General features: G+C 40.3%; 1 protein-coding gene across 4 annotated transcripts in view; it reads left to right on the top strand.

Annotated features, from left to right (window-relative positions):
- The window catches only part of ZBTB20 (zinc finger and BTB domain containing 20), a 512,445-nt gene that overhangs the window by 191,096 nt on the left and 297,379 nt on the right, over nucleotides 1-23,970 (top strand). The window contains exon 5 of one of the 4 annotated variants that reach the window (XM_052794814.1): nucleotides 9,455-9,540. The exons of the other annotated variants lie outside the window; for them this stretch is intronic. The gene's annotated coding sequence lies outside the window, so the exon portion shown is untranslated. The remainder of the gene's footprint in view (nucleotides 1-9,454; nucleotides 9,541-23,970) is intronic. 4 annotated transcript variants of the gene reach the window in all.

The raw sequence follows: 23,970 nt of genomic DNA, 5'->3' as shown, positions 1-23,970 counted from the left end.
GACAAGAACAGCCCTGTATTATATGTTTATTTAATTATATATATGTATTATATTCATTGCTTATATAATAAAACCTGTTCTAAATTTTACTTTAAAAAAAAAAAAAAAAGTAGTATTTCCACTTTTGCTGAGAAAGAACTGATGCAACACTGCTCACATTCCCCTGCTTTCCCCCCATCTATTTTGGAATTCGATGAGCAATAACATACAGGCATCGGTAAAGACTGCTGTCCTTCCCTTTGGTCTTTTGTCTGATTCTCCTTTTCCTAGGCTGTAGGAGAATGAATCTAGTCTGGCTAGAGAATTTGCACCCTGATTTTCTCATAAGGCAGATGAAGTTTTTTAGATAACAGTAGGGACAATTTCTGGTCTTATTGAAGTTGTTGGCAGTTCTCCAGATGATTTGTTATGAGATTTGGCCTTGAGAAAAAGGATCAGTCACACTCATCTCCTTTTTATTCTGAACTAGAATGACCCATATCACTACCCAGTGATGGCTGCCTAGGATACTAGCAGTGAATTTTTGGAAAATGATCAAAAGTTCAAATATATGCAAGAATGCATGAAACCCACTGTCTAAGAGACCAGGGAGAATGCAGTTGGCCACAGCAAAATACGTGATTAAATAGAACCAAATAAACCTGGAAGCTTGTTATGAAAGATCATCTATGTCCATTTTATTATTTTTCTATATAATATCGTGTTAGGATGAAGCCCAGAACAGTTCTCTCAAACCTAAACTTACGTATATGTCTTTCTGCATTTTCTAAAATCTTTTGATTGCAGAGGACTATAAATGGTGCAAAACAAAGTCTCTTTTCCAAGTTCCCTACAGTGAACAACTTAAGAGCATTTAGATTTAGCTTGTATTAGGACTCCATGTCCTCAAAGAACAGATTCCACCCCTTTGATCTCTAGATATAAAAATCACTGTTTCCCATGTTTCCCAGTGCCTACAGAAGATCACTGGGGCCCCAGAAAAGAGCCAGGGAAACGCGGAATGAGGATCTCACAGCTCCACTCCATTCCCGGCATGGCTGCTGACTTCTGGTGTAATTGGAAAAAAACTATTAGTGATCTCTAGTAATCCCTATTTCTGAAATGAATTTAAGAGTACTTATCTGACTTTAAAACACACATTAAGGAAGGAAAAAAATAATGTTGAAGAAACAGTCATACTCTCTCAACATCTTTCATGTTTTTATGTGTGCAGGTAGTGTGCAAAGTAAATTCACAGGCATGTGATTTTATACGTCTGTATCCCATGCAGTGCCCCTTCTTGTGGGAAAGGTGTTGATGGAAAACAATACTCAAATCCAACAGTTTTCCCTGTCTTTTGGAGGGAAAGAGAGGTAGCGGGTCAAAGAGAATATAAGATTTCATGACAATACAGTTGTGTCTGCAGCTGAAAGCATTTCACTAACATGTTGCTATCCGGAGTTTTCCCTTTCAACATTTGTTGTAGGAGGTGAATTTTCCAGTTGGTTTGACTTTGCTGTCAAAAAAGTCAAGCTGATTTTTTTTTTTTCCCTTTCCTTTGATTAAGTAAATAAAATGTTAAGAGTAATTAAGCCAAGGAGAGCTTTAAATCTAGGTTGTTTTGGTTTGTTTTTTTTTAATTCCTAACCTGGTAAACAAACTGCTTGTATCCATTTTTACAGAGATAATTGAAAATCACTGTGCTGAAAGTATAGTGTAAAAACACCAGTTCTCACTTCAGAGACAGAAACACTTTAATGACCTTCAAACCTCGTGTGTTAAACTTGCAAGTAAAAATCATGTTTTTCATTATTCTTGTTACCTCAAGGTTACTTCGGGGCTAAGGTTTCCTGTGAAGATCAAACAAGAGGGTTTTTTTTCTGTCTTGCACATCCTCGCTTCTGCCCAGATCATGCCCTCTGTGAAAATACTAAACCTCAGACTTTGTGGCCTTGAAGCTGGTGGGAGGATTGCTTGGGTGTTTTTAAGGCTCTGATCAGCAGACCAAGAGAGATCTGGCTTCTATTCTCCTCTCTGGCTCGGTAACCTTGGAAAAGTCAGTAGTATATCTGTGTCTACATTCCCCAGCTGTAAAAGGAAAGGGATGCTATTCCCCTGCTGCAGAGGTCCTTTGAAGATAAACCTGCTCTCTGAAACCGATAGCGAGCCCCGGAAAAACGCGTGCGTGGGTCGGGTTCCCAGCCCACACCGTGAGCCGCCGCGTGTTTTTCTCCCGGCGCACGGTCCTGGAGATGCACCGGGAAATCACCCACGCTTCGAGGCGAGGGCCGCGGGCTGCTCCGCTCCTTCCTGAGCGCTCCTTGTCAGCCGCTGTTTTGGGAAACCTCCACGTCTCCCTCCCTGTGGAGTAGGGCTGTTGAGAGAGAGGAGACTCCCGTGTGCTCCTCTCATCCTTGCAGGATGCAGTGAGTGAACTTGCCCAGCCTGGCTCGTTACTTTGGAGGTTTTGATCCCCTTCACGCGGTGAAAGTGGTTGGTTTAATGCTGCAACGCAGCGATTCTTCTGTGATTTATTATCTGCAAATGCTAGTGTTCCTGATATGCTTCTTTTCTAAATGTTTTGCTGAAGCCTTATTCACATAGGCTGATCATATGTGCCCCAGATACAAATGGGAAGACAAAGTTTCCCATTCCATCTGCTGCAGTCCAGAACTATTTTATCCACCATTCACTGGGGGAAAGCAATTCTGATTTAAATGGCACATAAGCGGTGCGTTATTAGTCTGATAGGTTAAAGTATTACAGTTTTTTCCTGGTGGGTTTTTAAATCTGAGCTGGAAATAAGTGCACTGCATGAACTCTAAGTGGAAACGTATAAAACAAAACAAAAAACAAAACCCCAAGCTTGAGAAATATCAGAGGCTGGAACTGTACACCAGTGATGTCTGCTTAGCACCTGGACTATTGTTAAATCTCTTCTGAATGATTTTTCCACCAAAATACCTGGCCAGCTCTTCTCCAGCAGCTTTCAGCAGAGGTAGGCAGGAAACCCCATCAAAAAACAGCCAAGCAAACGCAACTCCCTCCTAGCCACCACTGTTTGGAAGTGAACAATTAACAAATGCAACCTCTTCACTGATGCCCTAAATTCCTGTGTCACTTAGTAACAGCCTGTGCAAACTACGCCTCCGCGCCTGACCTAAGTTATATCATATTGTCACATTGTGGAACAATCTATTGTTGAACGTGCACAGAAAATGGATTATAAGATTTGTTTAGTGAAAAAAAAAAAACCAAAACACCACTTAGGCATAGAGAGCAAAATAAAAAATAAGTTCACGCTGCTAATGGGAAATAGCAATAGCATTTATCTCCTCCAGGAGCCCTATCTGGAGAAGTGCTGGGCTGCAGCGGACCTTGGTGCCTGCCAGGAGACAGCTTTCCATAGCAAGCCGTTTCTTACTAATTGCCTAGTCGGTCTTCCTTAAGGTATGGCTGCCTTGGGTCAGGTTTGGGGCACGGTCATGCCTTTATAAATTTGTGTTAGCAGTGTTGATTTTAGTAGAAGTAGCTCAGGTGTTGCTGACCAGAAGCTGTGTTGATTTCTGTAGGAATTTACCTGGGTAAAGACATAACACTGATCAGCTGAATTTTAACTGTTCTGGACCGGTTTACCTGGTTAGTGTACTTAAACGTGGGCTTAATTTGCTGGATTTTTTTTTTTCTCTTTTCCTCAAAATTAATCTTTTCTTCAAGTTTATTGTTTGGAATTCTACTTTCTTCATTTGCAAGTAGCTGAAGATGCTCAGCTGTAGCTAGTGTGTAGCAGTGGTACATGTTACATAGATGACGCTGAGAGTTAATTCAGTGGGGAGATGGAATGGAGATGTTACTACCGGGAGCCTTTGTGACACAGAAAAAAAAGCACTGAGTTATTTTGAGAGGGATTTGTCTTGCTAGACAAATCACCGCAGAATGCCTGTCCGGCTTCGGAAAATAAAAATACCTTTGAAAGTGAAAGCAAATAGGTGCCGCAGAAAACAAACGTGAGGTTAAAAAGTTAGAGCGACCACATCGCCGTTTTCCTGTCAATTGGATTTGGAAGGGATTCCTACCAAAACGCTCACGGTAAGACAGTTCAGCCCTGCTGCTAAAACATCATGCCACATGAGCGCTCGCTCCCCGGGCCGCGCGGAGAAGAGGGACTGCTGCTGCACTTGACTATCATCCCTCGGGGGACGAATGTGAAGGAAGGAAGCAGATCACGGCGTATGAAGCCTGAGAAGTGACAGCATTTTGCACTGAAGGCAGCTGCATGAGGTTACCTGAGGACAATGTCTGGCTCTACTAGCTGATTGCTTAGAGCATTTGGAAAAAAGAGAAAAAAAAAAAAAAAATCCAGTTAATGGGGGCACCTCCTAAGCAAACCAGATATCCCTTTTACCATGCAGTCCCTGTTGAGAAGAGTATAATTTTACATTAATTACACTGGATAAGTAAGAATTTGTTATGTTCTGACTTTATCCAGTAAATTCCCATTTAACCCAGTTGTCCCTATTAAGTATGTCAGTTTTTCTTTCAAAAGCTCTGCTGTGCAAAGACAAATTAGTATATTAATGTGAAAGTACGTAATTTAAGACAACAAAAATTAGGAAGCCCTTATCCATCTTTTCAGAAAGAATTATTTATTAGAGAATATTACAACAAACTGCTTGCTTATACTTGTTTATAAAAATCAAATTTATTTTTGTTCATACTGTTTATTTTTCACTCCTAAGCCTTAACAACAGAATTATACTTGTCACTGTCCTTTTCTTTAATGTTTTAAATTTTGTTCAAAGTTGATTTAAAGTTTCATTTTCAGATTCTCATCTAAATATTGAAAATTGGACCTGAAAGTACCTCCTAGGACTGATCTACTCTTCCCTCTTCTTAAACTATACATAACATACACTAGACAATAGTCAGATTTAATTCTGAAATGCTTTAAGTCAAAGCCTAAGGGAAAACAATTAGTTTATCTTACATAGAATTAGCATGTAACTCTGTTTAACCAAAGTTCAGTATATTTCCAAAGGCTTTCCCTCGCAAAAGGCCGTCGGAGAGCAGGTCCACCGCTGTCTTCTTGAAACCCAGGATAACTCTGTTGTTTACGTCAAAGGATACAGGACGGGCCCTGCCCAGGCACTTGGAAATTCTCCTGTTTGGAAGGCACAAGGCACTTGTATAGCTAGGTCTATTAGCCATCAGGTGTGGGGTTTGTGCCCTGTTTTTAGAGCTTTCAGAGGAAAATCAGTTTTAGGGAAGAAAGTTAAATAATTTCTAACATGAACTAACCATCAGTTTGGGCATATGGTACTGTAAGATATATGTGTACAAGAATCCCCAAAATGACCAGGTTGTTTAAGCATGTTTCTAACTTGTCTGCTTTCTAGCAGCTGATATACATATACGTATAGACATAACAAATGCATTTTGTTAGGGATGTTTGATGCCTCTGATGCTGTTTGTGCTCAGAACGTGGTATTTTAGGATGCACGTTTTCAGGTGAGGAATTACTATTACATTTTATCATCCTGTGGTTTGAATTTGTGGAAATTCCATGGTTTTCTACAATATTACTGCATCATATGAAATGCACACAGTCCTTCTAAATGCAGTAAAGCATCCAGGGTGTGATGTTAATTTTTAGTTTTGGGCCCACAAGTTGTTTTTACTCATATGAGAAGTAGCCAGACCCAAACTGATTTTGACAGATGATGCATTTCTATCCTAAAATGCATTTAAATGGATTCTTTATCATACTATTCAATCCCAGGTGGGTAATTTTCTTCTTCTGTTCCCTATAAGGGGGTTCCTGTTTTGTATTTCAGAACCTAGATTTTCATTTAGCAATTACTGTGGGTGATTCAAGTCACTCCTTCTGTATTTTATTAATTTTTGCCAAATACAGTATTTCTCTGCCTACTCTTGATTGAGCAGAATGGAACTTGCCTACACAAAATTTCTTAGGAAATACAATTTGCACATCCAGATTTCTAACTACACCCACTCTCCCCATTATTGCAAGGTGTTAATCTAGTTGTATGATGCTGCCTGTACAGATGCATACATACGTACCCTCTTTAAAAATAGGTTATGTGCCTAAATCCTTACGAGAGAGCTCAGATACCGAGTTTTTCTAGGTCTGTGTGCTCACTGAATATTTAGCCCTTGTGGTTACTGCAACAGAGTTTTTGTGAAGGCTTTTCCATGTCTTTAGAAGGTGCTTTTACTAAGTAGTTTAATCCTAAGTAACAACTGAGTTCTTTTGTAGCAAAAGCAGCTACTGATTTTAAAAGTTATTTTAAATTTACACATATCCATTTGAACAGTACTTTTGATTTGAGCAGTTCTCTTCCAGAAATCTACCCTGGAGAAAATGTTTTTAATCAGGTTAAAATGGAGGCAAGATAGAAAAAAAAAATGTTTGCTGTGGCGTGACTGCAGCAGTGCTAATGAGCTCTGCTCTAATACATGAAGGAACATATGGCCCCCATCTGAATACAAACTGGACACAAAGCAGTAATTCAGCTGAGATGTCCTGAATATTGTAAACTGGGTGAATGTGGTTGAAGGTGTTTATAAACGGTGGCTGAATCCCACACACTGACTCACTGCCTTCTAATGTCCGGGGCTCAAGGTGCAATTTGTAAGAGTATAGAAAATGACCAGTAGAGGGAATTCTTAATTAATGCTCACAAAATAGCAAACTGAAGTGTTATGTTATGAAGAAAAGACTTCTTGTGCTCATGACGCAGCAAGAGACGGATTATGGAGAGGGCAAGTTAGGAGAAGAAAAATCACAGGACAAGCAAATTGAGTATTTACTGGCAAATAATTGCTCTCTTAAGCTGTGGCTCTCTTCCTAAATTCTTGGCATTCCTGAGCACTAGAACCATTTTCAAAAAATGCATCGTTACAGAGTAGATGTAAAAAAACCTCTTAAAGGCTGATGGTACAGACTTGTGCAGGTAAGAATGTGTGTATTACTGCATATATTTCTTCTGAAGCTTTAGATTGTCCATCATTTACAGGACTGCTACTTTTTTCTGTTTCTGGGAGGACCGATGTTTTGGTTTCACAGCTATATTTCGTCTCAAAGTTGGGGAAGCGGACATAGTCTTCTAGGCTGTGGTGTATGCTTTTCTATCAGCACAGATGTATCGATGTACAAGAAAACAAAACAAGCTTGTGGGAGAAAGTATACGGCCCAGTTTTATTTAGTTTAAACGGGTTCTGGCTTTTATAGAGGTGCCTCTAATTAAAAAGCTACACATGAGCTTAACGTGGGGCAGGAGCATATTGCCCCTAGGTGCTTGCATTGCTAGGCAGCCTAATTCACTGGAGGAAAGCTTGTGAGGTGCTGCAGGGAAGGAACTTTTTCGAAGCAATTCTTCGGGACTGCCTGCCTCCCTAGGGCTTCCCTAGGTGTGGCTCCCCAGGGAAATGAGATGTCTGGGAACCCCCTCTGTTTGCTCCTGTATACAGTTTGCCTATACCTGTCTCCTATTCCTTTCCGTTTTGAATTTGACCACTTGCAGCCAAGTTTGGTGGGTGAAAGTCTCCAAGATACCTAAGCTTCCACGTGTTTTTTGGAAGTAGGCACCTGTTTAAAGGGGAAAAGAAAGCTCTTTTAATGACCCCACTAAGGGAGAGGCTGCCTCACAATTACACCCAAAATTACACATCAGAGACCAAAGGCAGACAGGAATCCATAAGAAAGGAGGCTCCTTTGGATGTCCATGAGCTGGCTCAAATCTACAGAGAATTTTATTTTTGTTTATTCCACATGCAAACTTCATTTTCTAATAGTAAAAAAAGTCTGTTAGGGCATGGAGGACTATAGGTGGTTAAGAATATTCTGCCTTAAAATATGACTCTTATTCACATCTTAATCATCAAATAACGAAGCGGTACCATTACCATTTTTTATCAAACCTACCAAATGTTGTTCTCCATTTCTGCTGCCCATTTCATCATGTGCATTAAAAGGAATGGCCAGAACAGTCTCACTTTTCACAAGTAAATAGCACGTACCCCTGAAGACCAGAAACGTTCCTTTGATTTTACAGGGATTTGATTTTGGTTGTACAGACCCTGGTCAGGTGGGGTATCCAAGCTGAACACTTGATTGGTGGGCATATATGCATTGCAGACATCTCTCTAGAAAGCTGCATAGTAAGCATCACAGAACCCAGTATCAGGTCCTTCAGAAAAAATGCTAAGTTCCCCGTAAAGAGTAACGGTGATTTAACCTTTCCCACGGGGGCAGTTTCTCCTTAATAGGTATCAAATTGAAGTTCACTTGTGTCTTTAAACACAGGTGGTTTTCAGTCCTCATACTTTATTGTACCATAATTGTGGATATTCTGTTTATTCAGTACTATGCTAATTATTTCTATAATTATAATATATTTATCATTATTATAATGGTTTCTATTATTGTTATTATTATTATGGCAATAATTAGTCCTTTTTAAACTCATAAAATCTTGGCCCTTCTGATGTCTTGGGTACAGAGTACTGCAAGTTAATTATATAGTATGTGGATGAAAAATAATAATCCTTTTATTGGTTTTAATGTTCTGCCTTTTAGTTTTAATGACTGTCCCCTCTTTTCTTGGGAGGTCAGATTTATTTTATTTTCTTTGTGCAGTTACGTTTATATCACTTCCACTCTGTTCAGTCTTTTTCATTTTATCTGTCAGTTTGAAGCTTTCTAAACTTTTCACATATGGAAAGCTCTTGAGGGCTTTAATGAGTCTTTTTACTCTCTGAACCCTTTTTGTTTCTTCTCTATCCTATTTGAGACAGGGTGATCAGGGTTGACTGCAAAATCCGAAGTGACGGCATAACGCCAACTTATGTAACTGCGTTATAGTTTTTTCAAAAGTATTTCCTTTGGACCCCCCGCGTGTGTGAGGCACTGAACAACCCCCCCAAATCCCTCGGTTTCCTGTTCCTGAGGTGGGTTCCGTGAACTTACCGTGCATTGAGAGATGGAAGCAGTGCAAATTATTTCTTTATTTCTCGTAAGGGGAAAGGCTGACTACAGAATCCTATGGAACGTTTTTTTAAAGTCAAAAGAGAGATCTGTGGAGAAGGATCCTTGTACCTTGTGTACAGCAAACTGGAAGGATTCCATAAGATGGGGGGGGATGGCTGACATGGAAAGGAAGTACAGCTTGTTCTGTGGCTCCTAGACCATCTGCAAGTGACTTGCAAGAGATGAGAGGGTGCCAAACAAAAGCACAATTGTGATATAATGGAAGTATGAATCAGTCGTTGGTCTACTCTTAGTGGAAAAAACAGGCAAAGCCCAGGACTGTTCCTCGGGTGGCACTACGATACTTCATTCTTTTGAAAGATGCGTGTTTCAGGCATTAATTCAAGATCAGAAGACCCATTAAAATGTCTGGAAAAAGCTGTTTTTCAGTTTAGATTATCAAATTTTATCTTTTTATTTCTGCAGATATATAGAGGCATGCTATAGAAATATGTAATACGAAGTCCCCAGGTCCAAGTAGAGCATATCGAGTTGACTTTTGCTGGGAGCAAGTGAGTTTATTCCTATTCCTTTCCTTTCGCTTCACCCCCCTTCTCCCTTCTTTTGCCTCCTCTTCTTGCCCCTCCCTGCCTTCCAACAGGAATTTTCTTCCTTAGTAAAAAATTTGCCTGGCCTGGTATATTTTTCTAGTGTAAATGATCACTTTCAGCATTAAGGTGATAAAAGATACTTTATGCCTTCTTGGTTGCCCAAAAGATAACAAATAGGTTTTGAAAAGCAGATGGTTGACTAGAGAGCCCTGAGGTATTGCAGAGCTAACAGGTGCAGCTCCCTATTCACATTCTGCAATGCAAAGAAATCCTGTTTCCCAGACAAACCAGAAAAAAAAAGGAGAAACAGCGAAAAGATGGACTTCAAGAGTCCAAATACATGTATTTTTAAATTGTATTTATGGTAGGTGATGCAGGGACAGCGTTTGTACGCTGAAAGTAGCTATCCTTTGCTAAGAACAAGGCAAGCCTCCCGGCTAAAGCAAAGTGCTGGAAGGTAGAGACCTGCGCTGAATTCTGTTTACGGCCATTGACTAGCTGAGTAATTTGCACAACTCTTTTTATGTCTGTCTCCCACACAAAAGCAGGACAGTAGTGGAGGAATAACTGATGTATGCTTCTACAGACCGTTCTGAACCCTGTATGGGAAAAGCTAAGGAAGGAAAAGTGTACTACTCTTGAAACTCTAGATACTGCGGCTTCTCAAAACATGTTTCTGAAGCGCGTAGAGTAAGTTGTTCAATACCTCAAGCAAAACAACACATATAGGTCATTAGCAAAGAAAGAAAAATCATACCATTACCGTTACCTCTTTCTAGTCGCGTCTGTCCTATCTTACTGGTTTAATACGGGGTCGTCAAAGTATGTAGGCAGCCTTCCAGTGGTTAAGGAGCTACGTCTGCGCTTTTTCAGTTCTTCGCGTTTTGATAGAGCTTGGCTTCTGTGAGCTATTGATAACTTCAGATGCAATTTATTCAGGGTTTTGTTCACACTATCGTAAATCCCAATTCAGAATGAAAATGGTTGGGGAATAGAAATGCTTCATTACTAATAAAGTCATTAAGCCCTAATTTTGTGATCTTAAGCTTGAGCTGTCCAACTGAAATCCCTGGCATGTGCTTGCTGAATCAGGGCCGTAGTGCAGGGCTGGGAGCACTTCATTGTCGTAGGTGCTCTTAAGGACATTCGGTCTTGGGATGCGAGAGGTCTATGAAGTGGTGTAACCTTTCTCTAGATCAGAAGAGCTATCCTTGCAGAAGCAAGTAATTTATACAAGGCAACAAAACGACTTTCTTGCATTGCTGGTGGTAGAAAAAACAGAGACCCTAAATTCTAGCTTTCTAATTTCAGTACTGGAGAATAGGGTCTTCTATTTCAGGGCAAAACAAAGGTAAAGGAAACCAAGAGGATAACTAACCAGAATTTTAGCTAGACAAATTAGGAAAGAGAAATTAGAAAAGGGCAAATAATGAGCATGGCTCTTACTGCCCAAGCATCAAATATTAAAGTCTTTAAATTCTAGATTGCAAGAAAAGCATTACAGTGTGTTTAGTCCTATTAGAAAACAAATTCATAATAACCATAATCACATTTTAAAATCAATGAGTACAGGAATAAGAAGGTATTATAGATCAATAATCTCATGCAAAAGTTTTTCTAGGAGTTATGGAATCTGGTACATTGTACTCTCAATTTTTCCGTAAAAACATTTTTCCATTAGTCATCAGGTTGGAACAAAGTTTATAAAAATTGGAAAAACAAGTCATAAGAGCTATAAAACATTTTGAAAAGTTAAAATGAAAAAGATGAATAGGACGGAAAACTTTTTGAGCAGTTGGGAGAAAAGAAAGTAATGGGGACATTTTTTTCTGCTTTTGTTTAAAAGACGGGGTCTTGATGGAGAATTAAGCGGGGAGAATACTGTAGCCAACTGTGAGTATATGATACCGTTAGAGGAAAGATTGCTCTCCTGTTCCTATTTTCAGACAAATTGCCTTAGTGGTCCCGGTCCTTTGGTTCTACACAATTATCAACTGAGCTGAACAAGATCACCCTATAGCTGTGAGTAGTAATGAGGCTTTAGCATTTCTTCGCACATTACTACTAGAATGTGACCTCTCTCACTAGAAGGTTCACCTTTTCATTATAAAGGTGTTACTTCTTTTCTGCATATTTAAAGCATCGCTCGGGTTACTATACAATCCCTTCACTGCGAAGCAGTAAAAAATTCAAACCAACAGAAGTTCAGGAGACCTGCTTTAGCCTTGGATGTGAAAGGTGGTCAGCGATGGAGGTTTCAGTATACTAGGACAGGAGTTTTGAAGGGGAGCAAAAGAATGGATACAGTTAGGATTATACTCAGAATATTGTATAAATTATGCAGGAAATGCAGAGAAATGCCACAAACACATCCACCAAGGGGGATGTCGGAGACAGAATGAGAGCTGCCATCCAAAACTGTGATGGCATCTGAAATATAAATAGATGTACGGCAGCGATCGTGTCCTTTTATGAAGGCATTTGTTCTTTCCATGATGATTTTCCCCCTCACACCAGTTCACATACTCTCCTGTGACACAGAATTGATGTGACCTCATGAAATTCCACGAAGAGTGGAAATCAGACAAAATAGATGTTTCTACAAGGGGCAAATTACCCAGTCCTCTTAGAAGTAAAGGATATGGTGGTGTGAGTCAGTCCTCAGAAAATGATGCTTGAAGTGAGATGGATAAAAGGTGCTTGGGCACAGAAGCTCTAAGTGCTGTGAGGAGGTGATACTGCGTGGCAGATTTACCTGGGATTTATGTGCTGGCAGGAGGACAGGTTTGGGGGTAGGAAGGCTTTTTATGATCAAGCAGTATAGCTCAAAGCAGCGTTGGTTTTATGTGTGTGAATGATAGACAGTGGTGAAACGGAGTACAGCAGAATCCTAAACCAAGCGATTGTGATTGGGCAAATTACAGGGGGATTTATGCTCTCTGCAGCTATAGCTCAGATGATTTGGCGATGCTTTTTCTTTTTCTCACCCTTTTCCCAATTTATTTTGTATTATGTATCATGCCTATAATTGTATTCTCTGTTGTTTCTCTCCTGACATGTTTAATCCCACAACACAGTCTAGTCTTGATGTTTTCCTTCTCTTTCAAAGAGTCCCAAGAGAGAGAAGCAAGGCAGGTAGATGTATTTGACTTTGGAAAATGAGTTGATGCCAGTTGCAAAGGAAATAAAATATATCACAGGGGTCTGCTGCAGGGCGGGGAGTGAAAATGTTGCTCGTTTGTGACAAAAGATTGCCTTGAAGACTCCTTCAGCTTGATCAGTCTGAAACCCATGCCTCACTGTTTCCATTACAAAGGCTTTTATGTTGCTGTTTCTTTTGGAAAAGGACTTCATCTATTTTGAAATAAATCCAAGGCTCCCCAAATGTACTGTTTGCTTTCAGGCCCAGCACATGAGCGGGGTCACATTGCAGAGGGCTTAGGAGAACGTACGTGATTTAGGTCGTGAGCCAGGATAGCCAAGGAGTCCGCGTGTGAGCAGCCCCAGCGTGCCAGAGGAGCCGCCGTGTTAGGCTGATACAGCCCGCGTTAATTCTGCCAGGACTTTGGATGTGGGGATATTTGGACAGTGCAGTCGTGTTGCGGTACGGGGCCACGGCTCCTCCCCAGCCCCGGGCGAGGGGTGCAGCGTGCCTGCCGCACCAGAGGACGCGGTGCCGAGCGATGCCTGGCGCAAGGGATTGCAGGAGGGGGTTGATGCTAAAGCACTGCCCCGCGCGCGTGATGCTGCGCTGCGGTGGGGGACTGCGGGGCTGGAATCAGATGAGGGGGTCTCGGCCTCAACGAGGGAAAGCCAACAGGTCTTTATTTTGCACGGGGCTCATCTGGCTTGCGTGTGGGAGGCAGGACTTTAGGGCCTGTATTATGCATGAAGGCAGAACGGTATTCATATGATGCTGCCTTGGTTTCAAGTCTAGCTCGGTGCTAATCATTCCTTCAGAGGATCTCAGTCTGGCTGTGTTCGTTGGAGTTGATCGTTACAGAGCCTTAGTACATTAATTCAGGTTCTCAGTAAACAGTGGCTCAATATCCTCCCCAAACTCCCCGTGGCTTCTTATCGTGAAGACATAGCTTTCTGATGTGCTTTTTCTTTCCCTACTCCTGAGATATCCCTAATCTCTTCTGAGCATCAATTCCCATTTTTCAGTTTGCAGCAGAGAACTTTTTCAGTGCCTACCTGTGGAGCTCATTCCTAACCTATCATTTTGATATTAATAGTTTAATGTAGTAGTGTTAAAATACTGCTACAGTCCTGATACATAGAAAGACAGAAAATAAATGCACCTTCTGGAAAGGGACAATCCAGTCTTTAAATTGGTGGTGGCCATCCCTGGTGATATGTTTTGAAGTTCAAGGTCTTTTTTTTTTTCTTTTTGTTTTTCTTTCTTTAGTGTGTTTCTCTATTTGCATCAACTGCTGATGCTTTTACCTTAAATTTTTTTGTTTAGAAATCTTACAGGGTTTTTTGAAATTTCTATTCCTCCAATTCAGCTTTTAAAAGAAAGTCTAAAAAATAAATTAAAAAAAAAAAAGAAAGCAACTCTCATGTAAGGTTAGCTCAAGTGAGCAGCTGCCACTTTGTACTGTAAGTGGGCTTTGTATTTCACATCGGCTAACCATTGTGGCCTGCAATGACTCTGGATAACAGTCCATGAATCCAGAAAAATACGAGTAAAGGTGGCAGGGGTGTTCACACTGGTAAGTTACTGATAGGAGAGGACGCCTCATTTCTAGGAGACCACTCTCCTCGTCTCTTGTTAGCTTGAAACCATCTGGTTTTAAGCAAGCTCAGCAGAAGGGTGGAGGCTGCAAAGAGACTGAATTCCTATAGGATTTTTGAAAACCAGAAATGAGGCAGAAATTACTGCTGCCCAGCAGGGGAGCCGGCAGCGTGCACTCCAGAGACCCAAGGGTTGTCCTGCCAGCTGGGCCAGTCAGCTCTCCCAGACTGGTCTGGTGATTAGCACCCGTGCTTCTTGCTCCTGGGTGCCCGGCCGCGCGGTGCGGAGGAGGGAGCTGGAGGTGCTCTGAGCGTTGGCCGGAGGGAAGAGCAAAAGAGCACGTGAGGAAGAAGTGGTGGGAGTGGGAGAGGGCAGTCGTAGCTGGGAAGGCTGGGGATGTCACGGCCGGGATGTCACGGAGGAGAACCCAAATCCAAAGGAAGCCAAGCCTCACTGATGCTGTTGCTTGTGGGATGACTTGCTTGATTCAGATACCCTCTTGTCTGTCACCCTGTCCAGAGGTATTTTAACAAAGAAGCATCACTTTGAGAGTAAAGACTGGAACCGGAGGGGAAAAGATACAAGTTCTGGTCTTTAGATAATACCTGTGAACTTGACAAACTGATTGTAACATCTGTGTGTTGAATTCTTTTATCTCTGAGAGAAGAATAAAAATACATGTGTGCTTCAGAGAAGAGCTGAGATACTTCATCCATTTGGAAATGATTTTTCTCCTTTAGGAGACAGATGCTTTACCTTTTCCATGAAAAGTTGTAAATGTTTCAGAAACAATTAATGAAGCTTCCTGACATCCTCTTGGGTGAGGAAATATGATTGCTGTGGGAAAACTGAGGCAAAAATCTGTCATGTGAATATTTTATTTTAATAGTTAATGAACAGGGAAAAAGAAAGTATTACGGTAAAACACATGGGCAAGACTGTGGAAAACTTTGGCAGAGGAAGGTACTGAGATAAATTCTGTCTTGACTGGCATCTCTTGAAGGTCAAAGTGTCTAGCCAGTGTATAAGGCAGGATTAAATTTGGCTCATGGTGTAAATATAATCAGAAGACTTAGCTCTTACTATACTTAATTTCAAAATGCACATACTGCATAAGGCAGGCTTGTAGAGTAAAAGTAAATACTTCGGAAAGTGACTACATGAAGAGATAAACTTCCCTTGGTTTCACATCAGCAGTAGTACCATTACTTTTTACATGAAAGCCTTAATTTTTTTTGTAAACAATACCTAATCCCTAGATAGCACGGCTCTTCCGTCGATGGCGAAAGAACTCGATCAAAATACACCACACCATCTCGGGGCGTTGGTGTTGTGTACAGCTAGCATTTCCTATTTAAGGATTTGGAAATTGAGACACAGAGAAATGAAGCAGGCCACACAGCAAATAAAGTGGCAATTGAGGAAGAAAAAATAGATGCCCTGACCTTTTCCTCGCTGTTTAAATCAGAAGATCCATAGTCCTTCCTTGGAAGTACACACATGTTCTTACAGTTCAAGCTGATTTGTGTTCTTGCAGGCTGTGTGTTACCTCGGATGATCCGATTGTTTTGACTCTCTCATCCCAAGACCCAAGTCATGAAATCAGTAATCCTAGGTAGTCTCACTTCTCCACTAAGGCAAGCCTCTCTTTCTTTTACTCTCTAGTAGATTTTAGACTGAACACACACCAAGCAACATTTGGAACTGCATTCACATCATGTTACTGGCAGATTGTAATTATATGGATATGTATGTACCAGTATGCGTTGAATATTATCTGTTAGTCAAGCATATTATAAAAGAAGAAAAAAAAGAGGAGCTTCAGCTGGTAGGAAATGAAAAATTTATGGTGAAAAAAGACAGGACCACCCGTAAGCATCAGGTACATACTGACACTAAATGATTATTTTAGATTTGGGGGCGGGTAGGTTACAGTAAGCTTCTCAAGAGTCAGCAATGACTTTATTTTATGTCCCTGGAGTCAATGTGGGGTTTACTGTACACTTAAGATTAAATAGACTAGTACCGCATATTGTGAAAATCTCACCCCTAAATAAAACCAGGCTGATATGAAAAAAACCAAAACAAACAAAAAAATCCCCACAACAACGGAGTAACTCATACCCACTTTTGCTTTTGTGTTCTAAGGGAAGACAGTGAACAGAAATAGGCATTATTTCCTGTTGAGGGAGAGGTGGTGCTTTCCAGCACATGCCTTATTTCAGAATTGCTTAGTTTTTTAATTGGCTTGCAGCCCGGCTCATCTGTGCATCCAGAGGGTTTTCCTCTGGCCTTTTTAAATTCATAAAGTTGAGTATACTAGACAAGACTGCTTTTCTCTTTCTACTTGCTTATGCCATTCCTAACTGGTAACACAAATAGAAATAACAAGCTAATTTCGTGAGGTTCGTTTGAGAGAGAAAGGTAGGGAAGGAGAGCACTCTTCAGCCTTCTGAGGTCAGAAGTCACAGACTAGTTCTCCAGCAGCGTCACAAGTTTTGGACTGCTCAGTTCCTTTCCCTGGGCAACTGCAATACTCTCCAACTCTCAAGTTGTCTAGAAGCCGTGTGTGCCTGATCCCTGATTATGCGGTGGGGTTAGTTATGATACCCAAGAGTTATCCTGGTTTTACTGTATTTCTGTTGGTCAGAGTACATTAAATGGCCATAGTTTCCTCTGGCACTCAAAATCTGGATGGTTCCTTGTTTTGTAGACGAGGGGAAATTCACTTACTGGTGATGTTCATGACAGAAATACGTGAACTGTCCACTTCCATTATGGCCATATTGGAGTCTGGATTCTCTAATAACTGTATCAAAAGCAAGCTTAAGATGGAGGAGATCTGGCTACCAACTGGTCTTTACTCATAAGAAATAGACAGTTGTGTTCTTTGTATCCCTGAATTGTAAATCAGGAGGGACAATCATCATTCTGAATGCCATGCTTATTCTCAGCGCGATGTGTGTGGTGAAGAAGGCATTGAAAGAAAGCATTAAGGCTAGGATAACATCAAAGAAAATGCTTCAATTTTTATTCTCCCTTCCATGGTGGATTAATTAAAACAGAATGAAACACTAGCTAACTTGAAAATAAAAGCAAATGTGTATGTGTAGACTATGGCAGTTTATTCTGAAAATCCAAGTAAATTCTTCTGTCCCCCAAACCATAGCTCTAACAACGTAGTGCTCTAATAATGTAATCCTCTACCTTGCTTTCTTTGACATACCTTCTCAAATTCACTGGCTAGCCCACATGGTTGCTGTGAGATTTTTTGATGTTCTGTGTCACTTGGTTGGCTTTCAGAGCTGTAACAGGTAACTCTGCTGGACCTAGTATCTGCTGATATTACATTGTGCTTGGCACAGAATGTAAACGGGTGATACTTCATTGCACCAACCCTCTCACTAGGCTTTGAAATAAAAAGTTCAAACACATCCCCACTGGGCATGCGACACGTGGTGGTGACTGTAGGAAAATGGGAAGTAGGAGCTTTTCAGGCAGAAGGAGTCTAAGTAAACAACCTCAGTCTACGGCCTCCTTTGAATTAGACGTTGCATGGCACACTATCCTTGTTATCCAGAAAAAAGTGTCTAATCCTTTTTTTTCATAGCTTTATGCTTTATTTTATTTTACAATGACTACATCCTGTATGACAATGTCCTGTCCAGCAGGCAAACATTGCTGTGGAATACAATCCTAAGCCCCACCAAACCATTCCCACAACCCAGACAGAGCTGCCTCCTGCTTCGGGACACACCAAGACAGTCACAACATTGAATTTCATTCAGCTGGAACTATGAGATGCTTTTACTATTTGACAAAAATAAATCCAGAGAGTAACTAAATGAGTTCTCAAGTAGCAGTCAAGGTAAAATATGCGTGCATGAAAGGGGTGTAAAAGTCAAATCCCAAGTATGTAATGTGGAAGCCAATTGTAATCAACAGCTTACTTGTCACGTGTTCAATGAGGAAACGTTTAATTGTTTTCCCAGCTTTATGAGGCAAGGTGCCTTATAATGCATTTTTCCCATGCATTATGAGGCAAGGTGGGCTGCTGGTTGAAGCAGGCGTTGTGCTGCTGAATTTGTCTCTAGTCTTGGGCAAGTTAATGATTCTGTTTGGGTTTTGTTAGCAGAAGAGAGTGGTACGTGTTTCTGCCGTAAACAGCTTGTGAGAATTGTTGATATATTAGGGGACTGAGCACATTGATCTGAGTAATACATTTGCCTGAATAAGTGTATCGGTATTTGGTACATTGTTATTAACACCGTTGTGCACTCTACTCCTATTCTTTCTCAAAGACAATGTGCATGCATACAAATAAACCTACATTTTCAAGTTTTATTTCAGTGCATGAACATGAGGACAGAGGAGAGGCATGCAGTTGTACAAATCTACTGAATATGTCCTCCACTACTTGTGGCAAAATTAGTTTTTTGGACCCTACTGGTTAGAACAAGACACATAGTTATTACTGAGGATATCAGCTGTAGGAAAGAAACACACTCTCAGCTTTATACCACATATCCCATTCTTTTGTCAGCTTACATTATAAATAAATAACAAAGCAATTTGACACATGCCCATTGATTAAAAATAAAAGTTGTCAGAGTGAGAAGAGAAAGACAAAAATATGAATTATTAATAACAATATTAAGCAATGCAAAAAAGATGCTTAACATGCAGAAAAGTCCCTGAAAAGTCACTTAGTGAAGGGGAAAGAAAGGACAGCCATGAAGACCTTCCCTCCACTACTACTTTGTGTCCTTTCCTTTGCTATTTGGGCCCTTGGAGGTCGGAGTGACCATGTGAAAGAGAAGGATGATTCTGTTAATTTATGTAATCTTGTTTACCTCATCTCTGGTATTTCTAACATGCACCACCTGCAAACATGGAGACATCATGTAGGGAATGGAGTCAATTTAAAGCAATGACATTGCGTCATGATTGGGATTGGCCATTTTATATTTTTTGAGCAATCTTCCTGGCAGTGGGGTTTGAACGACCAATTGACAATGCTGATGCGTCAGTTGGAGAAACTAAGCTAATTTATACTCTTTCAAAATTTCGTATACCTGTGATTTAGTATGCAGGTATTAGGCGTGCAAAAATGTTAGTAGTAGTTTGTGTTCTGTGTACTTTGTGATGCTCCAGTTGATAAAACATAAACAGTACCCTAGTAGCTGGCATAATTATGCATTTCTTTTCCCACCTTCTGTCGCTTATTTTGGTTGCAACTATTTAAATGCTTTCATTTATTAGACCAGTTTGAATGGCTGTTGGGTATATTGACCATCCTGGCAATACTTAATTTTCCATCTGTGAAGATCAGGTTTCTCTTTTCACTGAAGAGGAAAGGAGGAAAAAGAATACTTGCAAAGAGCAAGAGGGGCAACTGCACAACTTCCACAAAAGCTGTAGAAACCCCTTTGGTGACAGTCCCGTTTGCTGAAGAATGCTTTTGCTCTAAAGCAGGTACAGTGTGTGCTATTGCAACAGAAGAGCTAATCGGCGAGTTTTCCCGGTAGAGTAGCACCAGAAGCCTGATTGTGGTTAAAGTGATGGTGTATTTAGTGGAGCATCCTATGTTACCCTTCCTTATGGCCAGTCTGAACATTGTAGTATTTGTAGCTGGAGAGATTACATCATCTTGGAGGAAAAAAAAAAAAAAAAAAAGACTGCAGGAGCAGTAAGGCTGCTACCCTGTGCTTATCATGTTAATGTTTTGAATTAACAAACTGTTAATGAATTCACAACGTGATCTCCCAATTATTGTGCTTTAATTCTGGGAAGCTCCTTTTTATGCATCTTTGGTTCAAGTAAGGGCTAAGCACTTGTAGCTTTTATGCATTTCATTAGGTGCTAGAAATGCTCAGAGCTTCTGAAAACCAGGGTCAAAAGATCTTCTTCCTGGCATTTAGTTGCATATGGTGCAGGTACCTCCATCCTCATTTGGGCTCCCTTTACAGTCAGTTGGAGAATATTAGGCACTTAGAGGTGTGATTCAGCCTCTTACAAGGAGAAGCATCTGAAATAGACCCTCAGATAAGGGCTCACTTCTGTTCATAGACTATAAAGGAAGACTGTAAGCAGTGTAAAAGTTATCTGAGATTTTTCTGTGCGTGGTGCCTCAAGCCGAATAATCAAAATTAGGGAGTTGTCTGAGAAATATTAGTCTTCGCTCTTCTGTTTCTGTGTGTAAAATGGGAGCACTGTGCAGCTTTGCAGGTCATGAGAAGATGGACTTCTCTTACTTGGTACATAATTATAATGATGAGACTTCTTATTAGCTCCTAAATGGTTTGCATTTACATTTTATGAGCTCTTTTTAGTTTCACAGATACAGTGAGTAAAGATTAGCACTGAGTGGATATATCTGTTAGTCTCAGCATGGGTACCTTACACTATTGCTAAATTTGGCTGTATATGAAATTATTGGTCTCTCTTAAATATTAATTGATGTAGCCTGACTCCCCTTAGTACTTCTAATCTGCTGCATCTGATCCTCAGGGTTTTGGTGAACATTAATTTGTGCATTAAAAGACTGAATTTAAGGTAATTTCATTCGTTTGAGAAAGTTACGCAAACCAATAGTTGCTTGACAGAGCCCAAGCACAGACCAAACCCAGTGAAACGTGTGGCTTCTGGGGCAGGACTGAGATGATGGAGAAGGAAACAGCTGCCCTTTCTCACACGTACCAGAACTATAAGCTAAAGTCAGATAAAGACATGTAAAGAGATCCTAGCATATTGTGCCACTCTCTGTTGGGACTCGAAGGCAATCATTTCTTAAATTGTTTTAATCTACTGGCACCATATGTAGCCTTATTCTAAAATCTTGTACAAATGTCTGCAAGGAAATCTTTAGACATTAGAAAAATTTTGTCCTTTGAAAAGGAGATTCTGAAGAAAGTGAGTAGGCTTTAAAATTCAGCAAGGAGGCTTAAGAGAACCTTTGATAAGGAATTTAAAAAATCTGGGAGAAAGCACTTTAATAATACCGTTACAGTACTTTTCATCAGTCTTACTACACCCATGTGCAGTATTTCAGCTCTGTAAACTGAAGCTTATTTATGTTAAATGATTTGCCCAATATCTTATCATGGGTAAGTGGCAGGCCAGAAATGGAACCCAGGAGTCCTAATTTGATTTCTTGTTGAATTCAGAGACAGTATACTGCCTCTGAAAGAAAAACACTCAAGAATTCAACAGTAGCACTCTGCATGAGGAGTCTCCCATTTCAATAAATGTGTGCTTCTAATATGTCTGTGCTCCACTGACCGAGGTCCCTGAGGTTGCTTTCAATCCAAACCCATGTCTCCTTTGTGGGTGCATATTGCACTACCAAATCTTTCAGTGCTCTAAACCAAAAGTCTTGTTCTTAATGGACATATTGGGGAAAATACAGCCATGAAAAAGCACCACCAGTGCCAGTGAAAAAAGCAAGTATGGGTGAAATAAAAAGAAACTGTGGAGTCATAAGAATATCGGCTGCAGTTTGAATGCTTCTACCAGTGTTGGGCTGCTTTTTTTAGAGTAGTGAAGATAAGACAGCCGATGATATTACTTATCTTAAACCCCCTGTCTAATAGTATTTACCATCTCTGTGAGACCTCGAATAAATATGGATAAGTCTCTGTATTTTTAAATTCATATTTTTGAAATTTGACAACACACCGGGTGAGCTTTACAGGGAAGTATTTGGGGTTTTTGAGAGAAGTCTCTTCACATCAGCTTGTCTTCCCAGTAGCTTTCGCAGTGTGTGAAGAAGGAAGGTGAGAACAAGAGCAAATAATACCGTCCTGCAGCAGTTGGGCAAACATTTGAAATCGGTGGGTTAAGTGTGTTGGCTGGTATAAGAGACTTGCATAGACTCTGGATCTAGTCTGGAAAATCCAATCTCAGAATCTCAAAAGGAAAATTCAAGAGGCGGGGGAAACGCAGTCCAACATGATTTGTTCAGTCAGGACTTGTTCGTGAATTTCTGTCAGGATTGAGCTCAGTGCATTTATAAAACGTAAAAGTGATGTTCTTTCTTAGAATTCCAGATTTTCCCTCAGTCAGAGGAAGTTTTGCGTGTGTTAGAGCCAGTTTAATTTGCAGAGATAGAGTATGACTTTTCCCAGCCAAGACATGCAGGGCATAAAGTGGAGTTTTGTGAGCAGAGTTTTACATTAATATCTTGTTTTGTGTTTGGCCAGAAACAGAAGGAATTTGATTTTCTTACATTTGTGCTAAGGATAAGAAGGTCTGAAGGCAGCGAGTAGATGGAAAGGTACATGTGCACTACCAGTACAAGAAGGGCTCAGACACAGGTATTTGGTACCGTGTGAGATGCTCCTGGATGCCTCCTGGCCTTCAGCTGCTTTTCCCAACAGACGGGTATCTCAGAAGTGCTAAGTTGTACCTGCTAGCCGTGTCCAGATGTGCTTAAGCCCTAGGGCTTTTCTGATGGCACTTGAAAGCTCTGTTTAAGCAAATGCTTCGAGCCCTAAAACCCACACTTTACATACTTGTAACCACACCTAGTGTCTTGATTTATTGATTATAATCCTACTGTAGAGTACTTTAGGATAAATCCTTTTATAGCAGTTATTAGAGGTAATTTCTGATTCCCTGTTAAAACGGTGTATCAGATAAAGAAGGGAGGCCAGATCTAGACCAGTGGATTTCATTAATGCTGATTTGATTACATCAGCAATCCTCTCGCAATTTAGATGAGCCCATAGGCTAAGATTTTTACCTATAAATGCTCATTCTAATGGTACCATATACTGGGGGTGTGATGGGCAGTTAAGAATAATTAGCATACAGTTTAACTGTTCATATACCTGACACAGTATAAAAGCCCCCTCAGCACATTTGCTGAGTGGTGTGAATACAACTTGAGTTCCCAGATTGCCGTGTATTCATGCCTACTAATCATAGAAAAATGTACTAGAAGTTGAATTGTTGTATTTAACTTCTGTATTAATTGCAATACATATCAAACAAAAGTGAAAAATGGAATTTATGTCCATGTTACTGAAATCTGTGCAGGATAAGAGAAAGAAGTATCTGCAGTTTGTTAAATTCTGGGGTACAAAGGAAAAATGTGTATCATCTGCAGTTACTCAAAGTGTATACCATATGTTTTAAACAGTTGGATTATAGTTCTGGATAGTGTATAGCACGTGTTGGTCTTGTCCTCTTCTACAGGTATCATTAATGGCATTATTTCTTTTAAGCTGGTAACATAAGGTTATATATTATGTCAGGTATCAACTAATAGGACATGATCAGTCTGGTCCGCTGAGTCTTTCTTTGAAGATGTAATCCTTATTAGAAGCAACATTGTGAAGTCTGAACCTTTTTCTTCCATTTCATGCACTGATATTCTTCTGCAGCTATTTTCTAGCATGAAGATAAGAATAATGTCTTTTACAAACTCTCTTGTTAGCCCTTATTCCAGCAAAGCTCCCATGGACTTCAGTATTTTAGCTAAGTAGAAACCAAATCAAAAGTTAGTGAAGTATTTCGGGATTTTGTGCTCTATTTAGAGGGACTTGAAAGGATAGATTACTTTGGTCGTGAAATCTGAGGAGCTTTTGAATATCGCTAGTCCTGTTTAAACCTTTCCAGAAAGCAATCAACAGATACCTTCAGCAGAA

This window comes from Harpia harpyja, chromosome 8 (assembly GCF_026419915.1).
Source record: "Harpia harpyja isolate bHarHar1 chromosome 8, bHarHar1 primary haplotype, whole genome shotgun sequence".
NCBI classification, from domain to species: domain Eukaryota; kingdom Metazoa; phylum Chordata; class Aves; order Accipitriformes; family Accipitridae; genus Harpia; species Harpia harpyja.
This window is presented reverse-complemented; position numbering and strand designations above follow the sequence as displayed.